This window comes from Lagopus leucura, unplaced genomic scaffold (assembly GCF_019238085.1).
Source record: "Lagopus leucura isolate 7727_CA_CO unplaced genomic scaffold, USGS_WTPT01 Super-Scaffold_100157, whole genome shotgun sequence".
NCBI classification, from domain to species: Eukaryota; Metazoa; Chordata; class Aves; order Galliformes; family Phasianidae; genus Lagopus; species Lagopus leucura.
Window position 1 is genome coordinate 6,382,405 of NW_024962334.1, and position 17,748 is coordinate 6,400,152.

The 17,748-nt window shown below is 39.3% G+C and overlaps 1 long non-coding RNA gene across 4 annotated transcripts in view; it reads right to left on the reverse strand.

Moving 5' to 3' along the window:
• Positions 1–17,748, reverse strand: part of LOC122189676 — a 76,977-nt gene that overhangs the window by 56,031 nt on the left and 3,198 nt on the right. The window contains exon 2 of one of the 4 annotated variants that reach the window (XR_006181924.1): positions 3,370–3,505. The exons of the other annotated variants lie outside the window; for them this stretch is intronic. This is a non-coding gene — a long non-coding RNA (uncharacterized LOC122189676). The remainder of the gene's footprint in view (positions 1–3,369; positions 3,506–17,748) is intronic. 4 annotated transcript variants of the gene reach the window in all.

Here is a 17,748-nt window from a genome sequence, read left to right on the forward strand (position 1 = left end):
GCATCAATTTATACCAGGTAAGCATCTGCCCCTAACCATTTCAATGCATATACTGCTGCACAGAGCAAAATTCAACCACGTCTGCCCCTATATACACCTTAGAAAGATGCCAATGAAAGACAGCATAGTGCTGCTGCGCCCACATAATCAATTTATCCATATTCTGCTATCTGAACAAGGGCTGTAGCACGCTGTCTACCTCTGGCAATTTATTCCTGCAGCTACATATAAGAAAATGGCCTGGATGATATTTGCTGGCCCTGTTTATGTGGAACCCAGTTTATCTGGAACCCAGCACATGAACAATGCTGTTTTCAATCTGGCATGCAGTGCTTGCTAAATTGAAAAAAAGTGCTTAACCCAGTGCCTAAGAGCCCTCATTCTGAGTTGACCCCTCATATCCGTAGCTGGGAAAGTATAAATATGTGCAGCCTGGCACAATACACCACCCACATCCTTGATGGAATCTTTGCTTTCCTACCCGCACTCCCATCAGTGGGATTAACACAACATGGTTACAGCAAAAATAGAGAAACCAAGCCCTCTATCAGGGAAACAGCCTATTATTTCATAAACATGAAGTAACTGATGGCTGCTCCTGCATTATCCTATTGCCTGTGCATACATTCTTAATACAATATTATGAGGGTATTCCAACTATTTTATTCTGATTAGGTTATCTAAGACAACTCCGGTATCTTAAACTCCTAAGGCAGAAAGTAAATATCTTCAATGACGCAAATAATAAATTTCATCTCACAGATATAGTAAAAGAGATCTCTATTGGCATGTGCTACAACATCACAATTATGTCTAGATTACATATATATCATCCTTAGTATTGGCTGAATATTTACTACGTGTCTTGAATAGGAAACCAGAATTAGTCTATTGAAGAAGCAAGTGCTATTACATATATTTTATATTTTGTGCAAAAGAAATGGACTGTTTCCACTATGTTCTAAAAGCCTTTTCTAGACAAACTACAGCTTTTCTGTGGTCAGGGAGTCAGCTGTCAAACTCCTGTTACATCAGAGGCAAGGGTGATCTACTGGCAGAGGTAACAACACCCCAGCAGAAGAGATGCTTCAGCAAGGAGAAAGCTGATTTCCAGCTCTGCTTCATTCATTGCAGCTACAGGCCTAAATTAACCTTGCAAAACTGTCATGAAAATGTATCAGGCCAAGCATAAAATTTACTCTACAACTCTCTATCATAACAGAGATGACAAAAAAAATTAATGACATTTAGCTCACCTGTCAAGTTGATTGCTCAACCCGACTAAAGAGCAACAGTTCCATGGAGCAGTCTCAGCTGACAAGCTCCAAATCACAGCCATGTTGCAGAACAAAAAACAAGGCAACGCCATCACACTAATTAGGGAGCTGTACAGCCTGGTGGTCTTCTCAGCTGCCAAGGATAAGGGGATGGATAAAAAGCCCACATTGACCTTGCTGTTAAACACAAATTATGTCATCAGGTCAAATAACCTTTCAACCCCATTTTACTTAAAGTATATTTGGCTGTTTTGTTTAATTTATCTCTTAAATCATTTCAGTTTAGTATTAACTGTGGAATTACACATGTGATCGGGAAATCCATTTTAGAGAAACTAAATTGTTTTAATACTGAGCGTACAATAGCCTGTGTTTATGTTGATTGCCTGTTACATATCAGAGGAACTCTTCTATATGCTTCGGGCAACTGTTGCTGAGATTAAAAATATTCAACAGTAGCAAATAGCTGACTTGCAAGTAACCCACATCTACCATCACAGGCATGATTCATTGAACTGCGGAAAGCCAAGAAATTCTTGAGACAGGTCAGTCCACAACCACTCCAGAAGTAGGAGCACATGTATGTCTTCCACATTTACCTGGCCAGTTGTGTCACCGCCATTCAGGACAGCCAGAGCATGAGGAAGATGAATAAGCAAGTGAGAAAAAGGAACAGTAGCAGGCTTCCTACATGGGCTAAGAACTCCTTGGGGTTCTCATGGTGTTACCCAGATGCAGCTGACACAGCCCAGCGTACCAGAACAACAAAGTCAGTATGGGACAAGATCAGTACAAGACATTGAGTCTGTTTTGGTGTGCGGAAGCACAACTGCTGGCAGGAGGCTGCTAAGGTCCTGTGTGAGCAGGACCTCCCATACATACAGCAGGTCTGGGCCAGCTTTGACAGGAACAGACCCCTGTAGGGCCCATGGAGGGCACTGGCTGCAGCAGCCCATCCTCAGGGATGGAGGCCAGGGAAAAGATGACAATGTGGAAATAGCAAAGACTGGCTCCTATGGGCTGACAGTGGAAATAAATGGTGGAGGTGCTCAAGACACTGCAGGGGGTGCTGGGAGACAAAGGGCATGCATGAAAATAAGTTCCTAATCAAGAGAGAAGCAGACACATTACATTTTTTTCCCCGAAAGAAATGTGTACATTTTCACAGATAGCCACTAATCTGTGATGCCAGTACAAAAAAATAAATGAAAACACTAAAGTACCCAAAATTCTCGATACCTTCTTGGTACTCAAAAAACCCACATACATAAGATCCTTTGAAACCCAAAAAGCTCACTGGATGTTGCTGTTACTATAAATACTACAACTGTATACAGTGAAATGAAATTCTAAGGACAGGAAGACACTGAAGTAAGAAGATGCCTGCAAGGAAAAATAAAAAAAAAAAAAAAAAGGGAAAAAGGAAATCTTAAACAAAGAAAAAACAGGTACAGCTGGAAAGAAGATAACATGTTTCATCCTGAGATTGAGGTCACCCTTCAAAAAAAGACAAAGCATTACCCTTCTCAATTACAAAAGGGCAAGATTTTTTCTAGCTTTATTTGCCAAAAGCAAAGTACAAGTCCATTAAAATCAACCATATTTGGGATGCTCATTCAGTCTGCAGAGCTGTTGGGATAGTTAGTAGACTTTCTATGGCTGCAAGTTGATCATAAGTGGCCTCAGAGAACAGAAAGACATAAAGTCCAAATTATCAAAGTCAACTCATACTGTTTCATCATACAACCTTGCAGAGTTACCATCTACCCTTTTTTGTAACTTCCACATAATGAGATTCCAAAGTCTGGAAATGCCTCCCTTTTTTAATCTTTGGACAGAGGAACCAGGCACATCTTGAGGTTCTGGCACCTTCCTAGATCCAGGAGTGCTCTGTAAAATTGTTAGCTCTGCAGCATAAGGAAACATCCAGGATCTAGCAGCCATCAAAGCATACAAGACATGCAAGACCTCTCTTACAAGAGAAACAATGTTAGTGCTGAAGCTACAGCTGACACACATTTATTACTTAAATGACAAATTCACAGAACATTTGCTTCAATAACCTTTCTTGTCTGATGAAGTACATACTTACAATTTGAAGATATCAGTATTCAAGGTTATTTAATGAATTATGTGAGTATATCCACATTGCTAGGTGTTTCTGCTACTGCATTTGTGATGAGATTTTCATTTCGGAGCAGGAGGCCGTTGTGTACCAATTCAATTTCCTGATTAAAGAAAACTCAAGTCAAGGAGGCCAGAATAATATTGCTGCTTCAATACAATGTTCCATTTATCTAGACAGCTACAGTACTTTACCCAGACATTCCTGATGCCAGAATTCACCAGAGAGAAGCAGAGATGAAATATATGAAGAGAAGTTCTAGAGAACACTTTTTCCTCAATCAGTACATTCTCACAAACATTAGACTTAGAAAAATTTCCAGGAAGAGTTGGTAGATCTGATGTGTAGAATGAATGACCTGCATAAAAGAGCTGGAAATGAAAAACGTAAAACAACAAGGCTCCATAGATTATCATATCAAATGAAAATTGTGACTTTTTCTGTCTCCTCGCAGTATTTTGCTCTGCTATTGCGTCTGTTTCACTGATCTAAAAGCCAGACAGCCAGGGTGAGGCACAGAAAGCGTAGATTTGCTGTCTTCCATCCTCTCTCCAGAAATAGTCCAGTTTCATAACAGTATTTATAGCATGACCCCTCAATCAGCAGTATCAGCACGGCTGAGAGGGCAGGGAACAGCCATGCAAGAGCTTCAACTACACAAAAGCCAACATTAAACCATAACTCTATTTCTGCAACCCCTCCTACCCCTCCCATCTTTCAGAAGCTGCTATCTTGGAAGACACATCACAGCAGGATGTCCTACTGCTTTTAGTGTTGACAGAGTAAAAAGTGAAATCAATAAAAATAAAATGCTACAAACATGTAACCTTTTAGGTACTCCAACTATCCAACCAGCCAAGCCCAATGAAGCATTATTCCAGACAAAGCATTTACAAACACATTAACCAAGTCTAGTTTTATTCAGACATCCTCTATTATGTTTTTTAACCACATCTGACAAAAACCTAATTCTGATATACAGTCCAGAAATTCTCTGGATAGCATTCACCCTGCATATATAATTAATCCACTTCCCTTAATTTCTCATTCCTTTCATTTGCAGATGTAAGATCTCATCTGTTCCTTTTTCCTGCTGAAACTGAACCTGAGAAGCCAATGCACAAAAGTGCTAAGATACCTCTCCTGCCAAAAAACACTTGTATTTGACAAACAGGTACTTGTAAGAGTAATACCTCCACAGGCATTATACTGAAACTCTGGACATTAAAAGGAGACTAAGGTATTTTTCCTATTTGAATTCAAATATTGCCTTCATTGCTAACATGCTTAGTAAGAAGGACAAAAAAAAAGGGAGTGCACAACACTGAACAATTAAGTGATATCCCTGAAAGAGAAGGGAAATGCTCTATTCACACTGCCTGAAAAAAAAGAAATTGACTCCCCCTCACCACACACACACACACACACAGAAAAAGCCTGCAACCAACCAAAAAAAGCCAAACAGGATATAGCTAGAAGAAAACAAGAACAAAATAAAAGAACAACCAAGTGCAATTATTTAATTGCTGCAGTATTTACTTAGTTCTAGCTCTAATTTGCTGCAGGTCTCCTTAATCTTTCATTTAGGACTAAATTACATAATAACTTGCCAATACACAATTAGAAGTTCACTGAATTTGAAAGAATTTATAGTTTGGTATACAGTTTTCTTCATGCTTTCAGAGAATTTCAAAAATCATGAGCTTCACAGCTGTGAATTCATTTTTAACTTGATGAAATTTCAGTAGAATGATTAAGAGATTGCTATAATATAGGCTGAGCACATTATATTATATATATTATAGTATAAATATATTATATATATTTTATATTAAATATATTACATTATAATATAACATATTGTGCTCAGCCTATATTATAGGTAAACCCAGAACTGGCCAAGGGGATACGCAACTATGTGCATATCTCTCCCACCTCTTCCATTTCATAGCAGGATACACAGAAATGCAACATAAGCTTTTAAAGAATCACGCTGCTGTGTGAAGCCAGTGTAACTTCCTCTTGGAAGCCAGGAGAAGTGCAGCTAGGTGGGTAAGTAGATATGATTAAATTGTTAAAGCAGTACACCTTGTCAAGTGCTGACAAATGTTTTAATAGCTTGCATTAACGAACAGCTTCAGCTTAAAGCGCCACGTTTCTGTTGCACCAGAACAAAAAACTTCTTTAAGCTGTTCATTTAACTTTGCACCTCCCTTGGTCTCTCAAGAGTTTTTTTTAGAAAGGAGAGCAATTATCACTGAAGAGAGGGATATTTGAGTGTTGGGAAGATAAATCACAAGTGAAGCAGTGTGTTCATAGACAAAAAAGTTACGCACTATGAACTGCCTTTCTCCCTACAATGTGCATTCAAGATGCATCAGCTCATTTCCTGAACTCGTAACAAACCTGTTGAAAAGCTTCACCAATCATTTAAACATGTAAAAAATTAAAACGTTGTATGAACATATGGAGAAATAGACTGATTAATCAAGACAAACAAGAAAATCCTACTGCTGAGACAATGAGGGAAAGAGGAGAGGCAAGCCATCATAATCAATCCATAGTATAAAGTCAATTCAACTATACTTCTGTAGGATGAAAGCACAAGGAAAAAGATAAGTAAACGATTTGTAAAGGAAACAAAGTGAGTTGTCTTGAAAAAGGAGAAGTGAGAGTTCAGGTTCCTCCTCATTAGGCAGAAATACTAGATGTTCAGTTGGTTTAGGGTTGACTTCTGGGAGCTTCACCTAGATGGCAGCTAAGAGAACTAATAGAAGACCATCTTACATGGTTAATTACTTCCTCAGACTCCCCAAATTAAAAAAAAAAAAAAAAGATAGGATGCTGGCATCAGCAGGAAAAAGATCTATCAGCTGTTGTCACAGAATATTGAGACACTGCAGAATATTAATAAGTATTTTTAAAAATTTCTTCCATAACTTTGTTTCCACCTCTGTTCTCAGGAGTACAACGTTAGCTTTAAACAGAAGAACTTGTAGCTCTCAAGAACTACAGGAAGTTAGTTGAAACTGACTGACATGCCCTCAGAGATAAGTAGCCTGGTAGAAACATCAAGGAGGCACACAGCAAGTTCAAGTGAATTAGAAAGGGTCAGGTATCAGGATGTACAGAGTGGTAAGTTGCAAGTTTGAAGGGAAGTCTGATCCTGCAAATGCCAAGTTCTGAGAAAGAGGCCCTTGCAGACCCTAGCTGGGAGGAGAAAGGCAGCCAAGAGGCAGTTCAAAACTCATGTTCTAGGCCCTGTCCCAGTACCTAATGCTATCTTATTGCTTTGGATATGGGAAGAAGCCAACTGTTTAAAGCTATGCTGCAATCATCTAGAATAAAAGATATCTGTCCTAAACTCAAACCCACTGCTAGGATCTAGGTAGGAATGCATTTATGGAGGCCCAACTGTTGATGAAGCAATTAATCCTCTTAAAAGACTTGACAAGTTGAAGAAGATCATTTGAATTCTCTTCAGAAACCCCTTCTGCATTGGATTATATGACAATAGACCTTGCCAGACAAATTATGCAAGTCCTACATAACCTTATAACCTACTAAATTCTATTGACTTTATCTCCCCTGTCCAAATTACTCATTCTCAAGTCTAATACCTATTGAGGTGGCATTATCAACTGAAATTGCATGGAAACATAAGTAGCCAAGCTTTTCATGGCAGTGTTTTCTTGCATTTATGGATAGTGTTTCATTCCATTTATGACTACCAACACAACAAATCTAACAGGATTTCCTACTTTGGTAATTGAGCATGCTGATTTCTTACTAGCAATATTGCTCAAATGATATAGTTATGAAGGACACTAAGAAACAACAAAACAAATCAAGAAAGCTATTACAGTGGCAGAGGAATTTATTTCTTCCTACCTCCCACCAAAAATAACGTATCCTTATTGTTTCAGACTAGTATGACTGTAGTTATTAAGTCATTTTATATGCACATAGATTCATCCCCTTTCTTCATACCACTGTAAAGGCAGAATAAAGGCCTTCTGTGATAAATGCAGACCATAAACCTAATGTGTTCATGATATAAGAAGGGTGACACATGCCAAGAAGTGCCAGATAACTGATGTTTGACTTAAGATCCTGATTTCTGAATAAGCAATAAGCTATTAGATATTCCATGATATGCCACAAGCAAAAATACAAGGCATCTGAACACAATAACAGAGGACAATACTGAGATGAAAGAACTTGGTTAATTCTAAGGTTCTTAAATATATAGAGGAATCCTATAAAATCTTATAGGATAATTTTGCTGGCTTCAAGCTGCCTACCTGTACAGCAACTCTAGTGTATTTCTCTAAATACGTCTACTGAATGACTCCAAGAACTATTCCTGAAAATTACTGCATTTCTTCATCACTGGAGTTGATGGAAATGCATTGGAGAAATCTGGACAACATCTGAAATGTTTCATAATCTATACATCTTCCAAATGAAAGAGTTCTTAGGGTATAGAAATGTACCCTCAGATGAACCATATAAAGTTAAGAAAAGTTGAAGATCTAAACACCCAAATAAAATGCAGTTCAAGTTCTAAGAAGTAGCAGGATATTTTTCAAATACCAATATATCGTGTCTCAATTTTAATGAGGAACAATAACAAATAAAGGCATAGAAATTACATAATTCATTAGCATTAATGCATAGTAATAAGTAATAAAATTATTCAGAGCTGCAGAGTTGTTAATGCCAAGTGATGCAAAGGAAACCAAATGTCTGAAGACAATATCTCAAGAAAGGGATAAATGGAGATTCATGTCAAAGAACATGAGCTGCATGCAAAGCACACTGGTTTACATTTCAAACAGGTAGTACAGTAGTTTTTAATCATAGCGTAATAATTTCCATCTTACACAAGGAAGGTGATTTCCCACTGCAGCTTAGCTTCTTTCCACTTGAATTTCCTGGGAGACAGGATGGTACAAGCATGATCAGATGGCTGAGGAACAAAACCCACCTTCCTCAGACACACTGACCCAATATTTTGACTTAATTTTGGTTCTGAGCAAAGCATACTGCTGGTGTCACAACTGCATACAAACTTGGAACAGAGCAGGGTAGTAGATTCTGCCACGGAAGAGTAGGACCATACAGAAAATGGGGCAGATGTAAACAGGAGACATCTAAACATTCTGGAAATTGGGAGGAAGCAAGCTGAGGTAGGCACGTAACAGTTTGCAACCTGAAGAAAAAAAAAGTAGGAGACCAAAGGTGGCAGAAGAACAGCACAGAAAGCAGAAGACATCGTAAGGTTCAGCTTAAGGTATCCAAAGATGGAAAAGAACAAGCAGAACCTGCATTCCAATTGTGCAATGTCAGGACCTGAAAGAGTGAATGAGCTCTTATTTAAGCATATTGAAACCTGATCTCTTGGCAGCACAAGGGATTAGCAGCAGAAATCACCAGTATTAATGGCCACCTCAAAGTGGGACCTTCCTGAAAGTGTTTTACATCTTTCATGATGACAGAAGGAAAACCTAAGTTTGCTCACGAGACAGCTCCTGCTTCAGCTTATAAATTAACCTGGGACCAAACGCCCAATGACACATACACAGTGTTAGCGACAGAAACCTCTTGCTTATAAGAAATAGCATTTTTCTCTAATTAAAAAGTAACCCAGCACATGATACAAAGGAGAAGATGATTACCTTAGAGACTAGCATAGTATTTGGAGTTGTTGTAGCAGTCATGGGATTCTCGGAAGTGACACTGCAAATAACACTACTTCAGCATTGATTACTGTACACAGAAACACAGTATTCCATCATCCAAACCAGAAGTGGGTGCCTAGTTTAATAGCCAGAGGTCTCAGAATGGTGATCAGTATTGCTATTTTGAGTAGAAGGTGAGATGCTGAATCCTTTGTCTTCAAAAGAAAGGATTGCATTTTAACAAGAAGGAAAAGGTTATTAAGCACTTCTCTATCTTGATTCCAAAGTCATCTCACAAAAATTTGAACTTAGTGATGACAAAACTTAGACACCTAGGCTTTTATTCAGTGGTTTTAAAAACAGTGTATAAAAACATTACACCGGAAATAGGAAGAAAACTTTGCTCTGGCACAGAGCATTGCGTCTCCTGACATCTTACCATGCAAAGCTTCTGACCCCCCATGTCTGTAGGTCAGCCTTTTGGTGGTGTTCACAGCTCCTTGCGGTGGTAGGCCCTAAGAGCATCAGTCCAACCTGACCAGCCTTAGACTGTGTAACTACTTAACTGTACCTTGAGTACACGGTTCTACAGATTGACTCAGATACAAGATGTTCTAAAACAAGCAAGGAGAAACTCATGATGCATTTTCAGTACATTGCATTAAAAAAGACCTGGCTAATTCTTAGGAGGTGAAAAAACCTGTCTCTCATTGACATACAATGGGCTAACCTTAGCACTAAGCCTTGGAGACTGAACACAAAAGTTGATGGAACTCAACTATGTACTCTCCCGCTAGGCTGAAGAACAGTAAGGTGCTGCTGATAAGAAGTGAAGGTACAGAAAGTTGCAGCCCAGTTACGGCTCATGTTGTACTCTGAGTCTTTACTTAGAGCCTGGATGTCATCTGGTGTTTAGAGGTGTTATGGACAGTACGGGGTGCCCATGAGCAGGTCCAGTCCCACCCAACAGAAGGTGGTTCCCTTGCCCCTCAGAATTCACTTCATTTTCTTGCAAGAACAAGTTTGGTGTCCTGCTCAGCATTATGTTACCTAAATCCTTTGCAAGCAGGAAATAAAATTTTGTACTCAATTACATTCACGCTATCAGTAATACTGGCCCATAAGCACATCATCTCAAGCTATCTTAGACTGTAGCTGTGACATCTGGAAATACAGGCAGGCTGACTCATTAAAAAGGTACTTTCTACATCTGGATTTGCATGGAAGAGGATGCTAGTATAGTTCTAAATTTTGAAAAGATCATTTTCTCAATGCTTTGAAGTTAAAAATAAAGAAACATCTTTCCCTCAAAGTTTTCTCTAACCATGAACATTAGGAATTAAATTTGGTTCTAAACTAACTCTGATTTTATTTAAGAGCAGAATAAGTGAGGATTTCTATCTTTTTGAGCACTCAAAATAAATGCATTATACCAGTTCATCATATGGTAGCATGTGTTCCATAAACAAGGAAATACCATCAACTTCAGTGCATGTTTCAGTCAGGATCCCAGCTCATTTCCAACATAACAGAAGAGATTAAATTGTAAAAACTAATAATCAAAGACACTTTTATGAGTCCCAGTGCTCCAGTCTCTCCATGTTCTGTAACAACAACAGAAACTCACTTAGAGAATAATGATGTTCTCAATATTTTTTTCCTGTTGCTGCCATTTACACAGTCCTAAGGGTGCTGTCTGGGAAAATAACAAGAGCTACTACAGAACAGCTTGTTGTCGACACTGAACATCAGCCTAAGTGAAACAGAAATCAACATGAAGTGCACTTTACAAAGCCTATCTGCAGACCTCAGCTACACGCTTGATGGCAGAAATTCTTCAAGCAGCTGGAGACATTGCCACCTCCCTTCTCCTGGCTGCTCGTCGCTGTTCCCACACTACCCCCTTCTCTCTGCAAACTAGATTGAGCCAGCAACTATTTAAGCAGGTGCTGTATCTCAGCAGATAACTCTCTTGACTCTTTCTTCCTGTTATATGGATGATTGAGAACTATTTTTAGGGACCACAGAAACAAGTGGATGGTGTCTTCTCTGCTAAAGAGCTTCCCATATGAATGGCAGGTGATCGCTTCCTTGGGCCAGATAAGTCAGACAACTTCAAGTTGCATGAAATAACTCCTATGCAGAAAAAAATATTTTGTTAGGCACATCGTAAAATATCCGTGTGGCAAATGATACTAGTGGCACCAGCTTGCTCTTCAACTTACTCAGAAGAATGGTTCAAGTATATGCAAACAGCAGAATTGCACCACTGTAAGAAATGGTACATGTGAGAGGAGAAAGACCCATTGTAGGCTCCAGTTGACTTGTTAACCACATGTATTTAACAGCTACTATTTTACATGTGGTTTGTTTTTCTTTTTTTCCACTGAACGATGCATTGCCCTGTTATGAACATCACTTCAGTTTTCAGGCCTGTGGCTCTTTTGAGAATAGGTGAAAAGAGCTGCTTACTATCACCAGGGGTATGAGCACAAACTATTCTGGAATTCAGGAAGTGCTGGAAAAACAGAAGTCTGAATCCCATCCCACAGCTGTCTGTGCACCAAGGCAGTAATTTGTTGCACATGTCATAGCTGCTCTGATACTGTCTTTCCTTTTTCTTTGCTCTGACACTTTCAGAAGCTCTACATTAACCTTCAGGGGTCAGTTCACTTAATTAATGAGTTGGGCCAAACCATTTCATCAATTTGCTTTCAATTGAGGAAATTACAAAAATAATCTCTGTGAATTCATGAGCCCTTCTGTGTTACTTGTGTGAAATAGGTAATTTACGCTGCACTTACAAATAACAAGTTTGTTTAGGCATCTGATTGCTAAAACCCTGAGGGGGGATGGATAAGCACGGGGGAGTAGAAGTGAGTTTATGAACATTAAAGATGCAGCATTTTCAAGGTCTTCTTTCACTGTCTGTTAAAACACAGCAATGTCAGGTCCCAGCATTTTTTCATTTGCAGCTCCACGTAGAAAAGCAATCAATCCCAACAAAGTTATGCATGCTAACAATTGGATGCTAACTTCAAAGCTCTTAAATCTGATGGGGAAACCATTTCTAGTCAGCATTAGCTTTCAGGCTTCACCCCGTACCTCATCCCTTATTAATCTATCTCTGGCAATGGACTGAGCTGCCCTTCCTGCCTCTGCTCCTCAAGATGGACTCCTTCCCTGCACGGCTGCATGTTAAATCCCTTTGCAGCTGTCTGTACCACATAGTGTTTATGTAGTTAGAATAAATTAAAGAAAAACAAGCAGCAAGACTTAAATGGTCCAGACAGAATTTAGACAGCACATTTCTAGAGAACAGTCTTGTTAGAAGAGTCACAGTTGGACATCTTATTTTCAGATAGTGCATTTTCCTCAAGATAGACTAAGGCATCATCTCTGAAGGGCAATACATGGATAACTCCTTCTGATTTGTCTCCAGGGGAACCAATATCTCTATTGACTGCAATATTTCCTTTTAAAATCCGTGCTTTCACTTTTCATCATCCAAGTGTTAGTTGTTTCCTCAGAGCTGCAAACAGTTTTGTTTGCATTTCATCTCCTTGATGCTATGCCTTAAACCATTCTTTCCAGTTTAACAGCACCGTGCTATGAAGTGCTCTGCTTGTGCACCAAGTATACCCATAGACTTCAGATGAACTAAAACTGTACATGTGTACATATAAAACCAACTTCTCTGGCATTTCCACTTCAGAGCTAGTCAGCGTATCTTTTCTTCTGGCACTCAGTTATAGTGAAATTAAGAGTTTCTAGACAATTATTCTCCATCACTGTAAGCAGTATAGCACCATATTAGATAAATCTATTTGCACTTCCTCCAGGCATGCTGTGCTTCACTACCTCTGGTACAAAGTAGTCTGTACAAAGTGAAACTGAGCATTGCCAGTAAACCTGGCTCATGCTTTTCTCAAAAAGTTTAAATGAAGATTATACATACAGAAATCCAAACCTGGACCTCACTTAAAGTATTTATGCAGAGGATCTTACAAGATCAACATTTTAAAAATACCCAAACTGATAAGCATATAATCTCAGTCAACGTTGGCCTACAACTGCTGGCTATAACAGCCTTTCTAGTATCTGAGATTCACGTAGCACAAGTTTTCTGCTGGTGTTGAAGTCATTTTGTATGACCTGGTTTATTTGATTTCCAGACAGATCTGTCTCCAAAATGTCATAACCTTTCATGTCTAAATATCAGGCCAGCTAAAGAATTTTCTCATGCAGGACCTGTCACCTCAAAGTTGTTGGACCACTGTCATACATATCCTCTATCAAGAAAGAGGAACAAAGGGCACACGTAAGTCTCACTTATTCATCTGTACAAAACAGGCTGTTACTGCCATATTACTGCCCAGCCAATCATAAGGCTGCATTAACACTCAGAGAATGTATTTTTTTAATTGCCCAACTAGATGACTGCTCTATCCAGCCATGCCTGGAGGACAATAGCATTCTTCTCTTCTCAAAATTGAATAGGGACAATCAACATACTTGGGAACAAAGACTGGGAGACAAAACAAGCTCCCTCACTTACCTCTCCCAATGACTAAATTAAATACAGTCTTTATGAATTACAGACTCGGAAGGCCTCTCCAAAGAGAAAAAGGCAGAGAATTCTCCCCAAACCAGTTGACAAAAACAGTATAAAAAAACCGTAACTGAAGTTTCGCTGGAGACCTGGATCACAGACCATGGGCTTTTAGAAGGGTGAAACTAGAGGTAATTTGCAGAATATGCACCTACACACATTTTGCGTCTGTCTGAGTTATTTCTGCCTATTGGTCTAACATTTCTGCTGATTCTGCCTCACAACAAGTTACATTTAGTCTTAACAGATGATCTGCTCAAGCGTTTCTAAAGGGCTGGTACCAACCACAGGACCTAGAAGTCCCCGTTTTCAGGAAGGACAGTCATACAGAAACTGAAATCACTGTTCTCAGGTGATTCAGTGGAATCCCAGGCACCCCATGGCTCATCCACTGATCAATTTCTGACCATGTATTACCAGTTCGAGCTCTGTGCTGTCTGTTCCAACAGGAAAATGCTGTTAGCATTAACATTACCATTCATGGTAGCAGCCTTCTGAACCAAGTTTAGCATCCCTGCCCAAATTCCTGTATTGAACTCAGTGAGCACCAGAAGTTCCTCAGACAAAGCACATCCAACCCTTAATCAGCTTCCCTCAAAGTACTGACGTGAACTTAGCTTGGCAGTGAAGACTGGGAAGGATTTTGAGAAAGACAAGCTTAAACATGAGCTGAACTCAAAATTGAACAGCAAGACCAGAATTTACTTTTGAAGAATATTGCCTGATAATGCTGTATTACCTTTAGTTAGAGTGGCTTAAACAGGAGAATAGTAGCAGTTTTCTAAGATTGTCTTATATTGAGGAAAAAGGCATGACTGCTATTCGCACAGTAATGAAGTGAAACTAGAATTACTAATGGGTTCCTAAAATCTACAGTCACTAAATACACACAAATACAATGTCTGAAAGCATTCTGACTTCAGCCTCCATCATTTTCCCATTTCTTACAAGTTGCTAAAAACAGTATTTCTCAAAATTTAAAAGCAACATTATAGCAGTCAGGAATAGATGAGTCAGGAATACTCACTAACAAGAGGGAGTAAAAACAAAACAACCTTCAATTACATTAAATACACAGCACATAAAAATTATCCAAGTTGGAAATATCTGCCAATTACACAGCTAAATTAAATAAGTAGATAATTGATACTAAGTTGAACTGCCATCTAAAGAACTATGAAATCATAGATGGCAGAAGTGAGATGAGGAGAAGGTGTGAAGATAACCCTGATTATGACTTGTTTGACTTGACCATTTGAACAGCTAATCCTTTGCTAACAGATCTGTTTTCAGAGATATCTCATTTTTTATAAGGCTGAATTAGTTCTTGCCTAATGTTATATGCAGGATGTTTTTGATGTGGTCTCCAGCATGCAGGGTGGCAGCAGGTTGTTTTACTCTTTGCTTCAGATTAATGAATCTTTAATCACATTGATGGAGAAAGTTAATAGAAAAATTAATGAAAATACAACATCAGTGGCTCTGATGAGTAATGAATAACAATAAGAACAACAGATGCACTCTATTTGATGGCCCAATTTAAAATACTTCATGCCCAATTACAGGCACACTCATTTCCTATAATGCAGACAGCTGGATAAGAAATAGATCATTTTTACTTCATGATGACTACAGAGAATACCTAAGGTCATAGCTGGAAGATTTAAAGAAAATATTTGCCATAGGACAAATGTATGACAAGGAACTCACTCTTCAGCTGGTACAAAAGGTTACATACAAAAAGAAAGTCCCAGGTAGCAATTCCTAAGAAAAATGTCATAAGTGAATCTTGTTTCAAAAAACTACCAGAGCCAGAAGGGATGGTCCTTCAACTGCAATACCCATATGCAGATTTCCTTGCTAAGGGAGGCAGTGGTCCTTAAGAGCTACTTACTCCTTCCCCACTTTTTCTTGTTATCTGCAGGAGCAATGCCTGTCCCTGCTTCACCCTCACTGCTTCCCTTGCTCCAAGGAAGTATTCCTCTAGAGAAGGGCCAACTAAAGGCCCTTTGTCCTTCATTCCTCTTTTGGATGGCTATTCCTCTTTCAGTAAGGCAGAGACATAACCCTACTTGATACAAGAAACCTCCAGGATCTTCATATTGTCTACACTCCCCAGAGCCCCTCTGATTTAAATCACAGAAAAAAGAAAATCAAACAGAAGTCAATAAAATAAGCATCCCAAAACAACTCCCTCATAGTAGTTTGGTCTGGACTTTTTTTTATAAGTTGGAATTTTAAAACCCTATGACAAATGTAACTGAAGTTAAAAACAGCAGTGTGTTCTCTAGTTTCCTGTTTCCAGAAAGCTGCCCAGGTTTTGGGAGCTTTTCTGTTGGTTTTAGTTCTTTTTGTTGTTGTTCTCTTTGTTTTTGCTAGGGGATACCTGAAGCTTTGTTTCTTTTCAGTCTAAAACTTCTCTCAACCCCTGACAAATTGGTACTTTTGAATGAGAAAACATTCTGCTGTGGAATCTCCAGTTGGCTGTACATGTGTGCCCTCACATGGCAGAAGTTAAAGTAGATAACCTGACAAAAAACAGAGTGCATTAAAATAAGCCGGCAAAACGACCAAGTTTCTGCATCTTAGTTTTACACAGATTTGTACTGGGTAACTCCTCAGATTGCTATTGGTGACCATGAGGAAAGCCTTGGAACCCATCCTAACTGCCAACTGCCAGCTCTCTGCACAGGGCAGAAACACCTCAGAAACCAGTATGAGTTATTAAACACACCTGAATACCACTAAAGCATAGGGTCTGCTGTTCTGCTACACCAGCTGCCACCTTAATCAGTCTAGATGTGTGGAGTTATTAACCATTTATATGACTATTTTATCTATTCCATAATATTAGGAGAATCTTTTTTCAGACTCACAAACTTGGAAATAGTAAATTTTAAAAGGGCTTAGTCAGAAATACGGTCTGACATTTATCACTAGGTTTCCTACAGGCACAGAAGGGGACATTAGTGAAGTCCTGAAAGTACGAAAATAAACAACTTCCACATAGCTCTGGTAGGGAGTCAGCAAGAGGAAAAAAATAACCTTCAGACCACTGTTAATGAGAATAGCAATCAAAGGAGAACACGCTAGTTCTTTATAAGTCACCATTGCTAGGGCACTGTGAAGAATGACAACACACACTTGTGTTAATGTACACTGCTCCAAAAGTTAGGCCTCCTATTTATTCCCATAGAAACAGATACTAAAATAACACCATTTGATAGAGAAAATGCTCAGATACAAAACACTATTTTTTTCCCCAATGCAGTCACCACCATTAGCTGTGCATTTTTGCTTGCAGTGAACAAGAGCCTGCATGCTGAGCTCAAAAACCTGTAGGAGCCCAGTTGTCCCAGTGTTTCACAGCTGCTATGATGATGTCATTGCTGAAATGCTATGCCTACTGCTTCATTGTGCACACATCTTCTGTTTGGTCTCCAGAAACATTCAGCTAGCATCAATGGATATCAGTGGGTGCCATTTTTTCCACACGAAGGAATTCAAAATCACACATTTGCTTCAGATGCACGTCTGTGTCAAATGCCATTTTGTCAGACTACCCCTCTGCTGCCGTCTGTCACACAGCAACATGTAACAAAATATTGTCGGGGAAGGTTCAACCCCTACTTCCATACCAACATCCACCTCTGACATCACAGGCCAACTTTACAAAAATAGGACACTTGACTATCAGCCCTCATACACCGCTGCACTGATAGGGTCTCCTCTTTAGCACTCATCATACAGAAATACAGACCTTTCAGGGTGGGCGAGCCTAGAAGCCCACCACAACTGCAGTGCATTTGCCACACACACAGACACCAGCAGACTGCTGAAACTGATGGCTCTGCCTGGCAGCCAAGCTGAGGCAAAACAAATGGGAGCAGGCAGGAGCAGGGCTGTGTGAAGCACGAAGTTGAGTGTACAATAGTTCAAGGACTGAGGACAGTCATGACCTGAAGATCAGGCTACATTTTAGCAATAATCCATACCCAGGTCTTTACGAGCTGTATTAAGATGACTAAAGGAGGGAAGATTCAGGTTGGA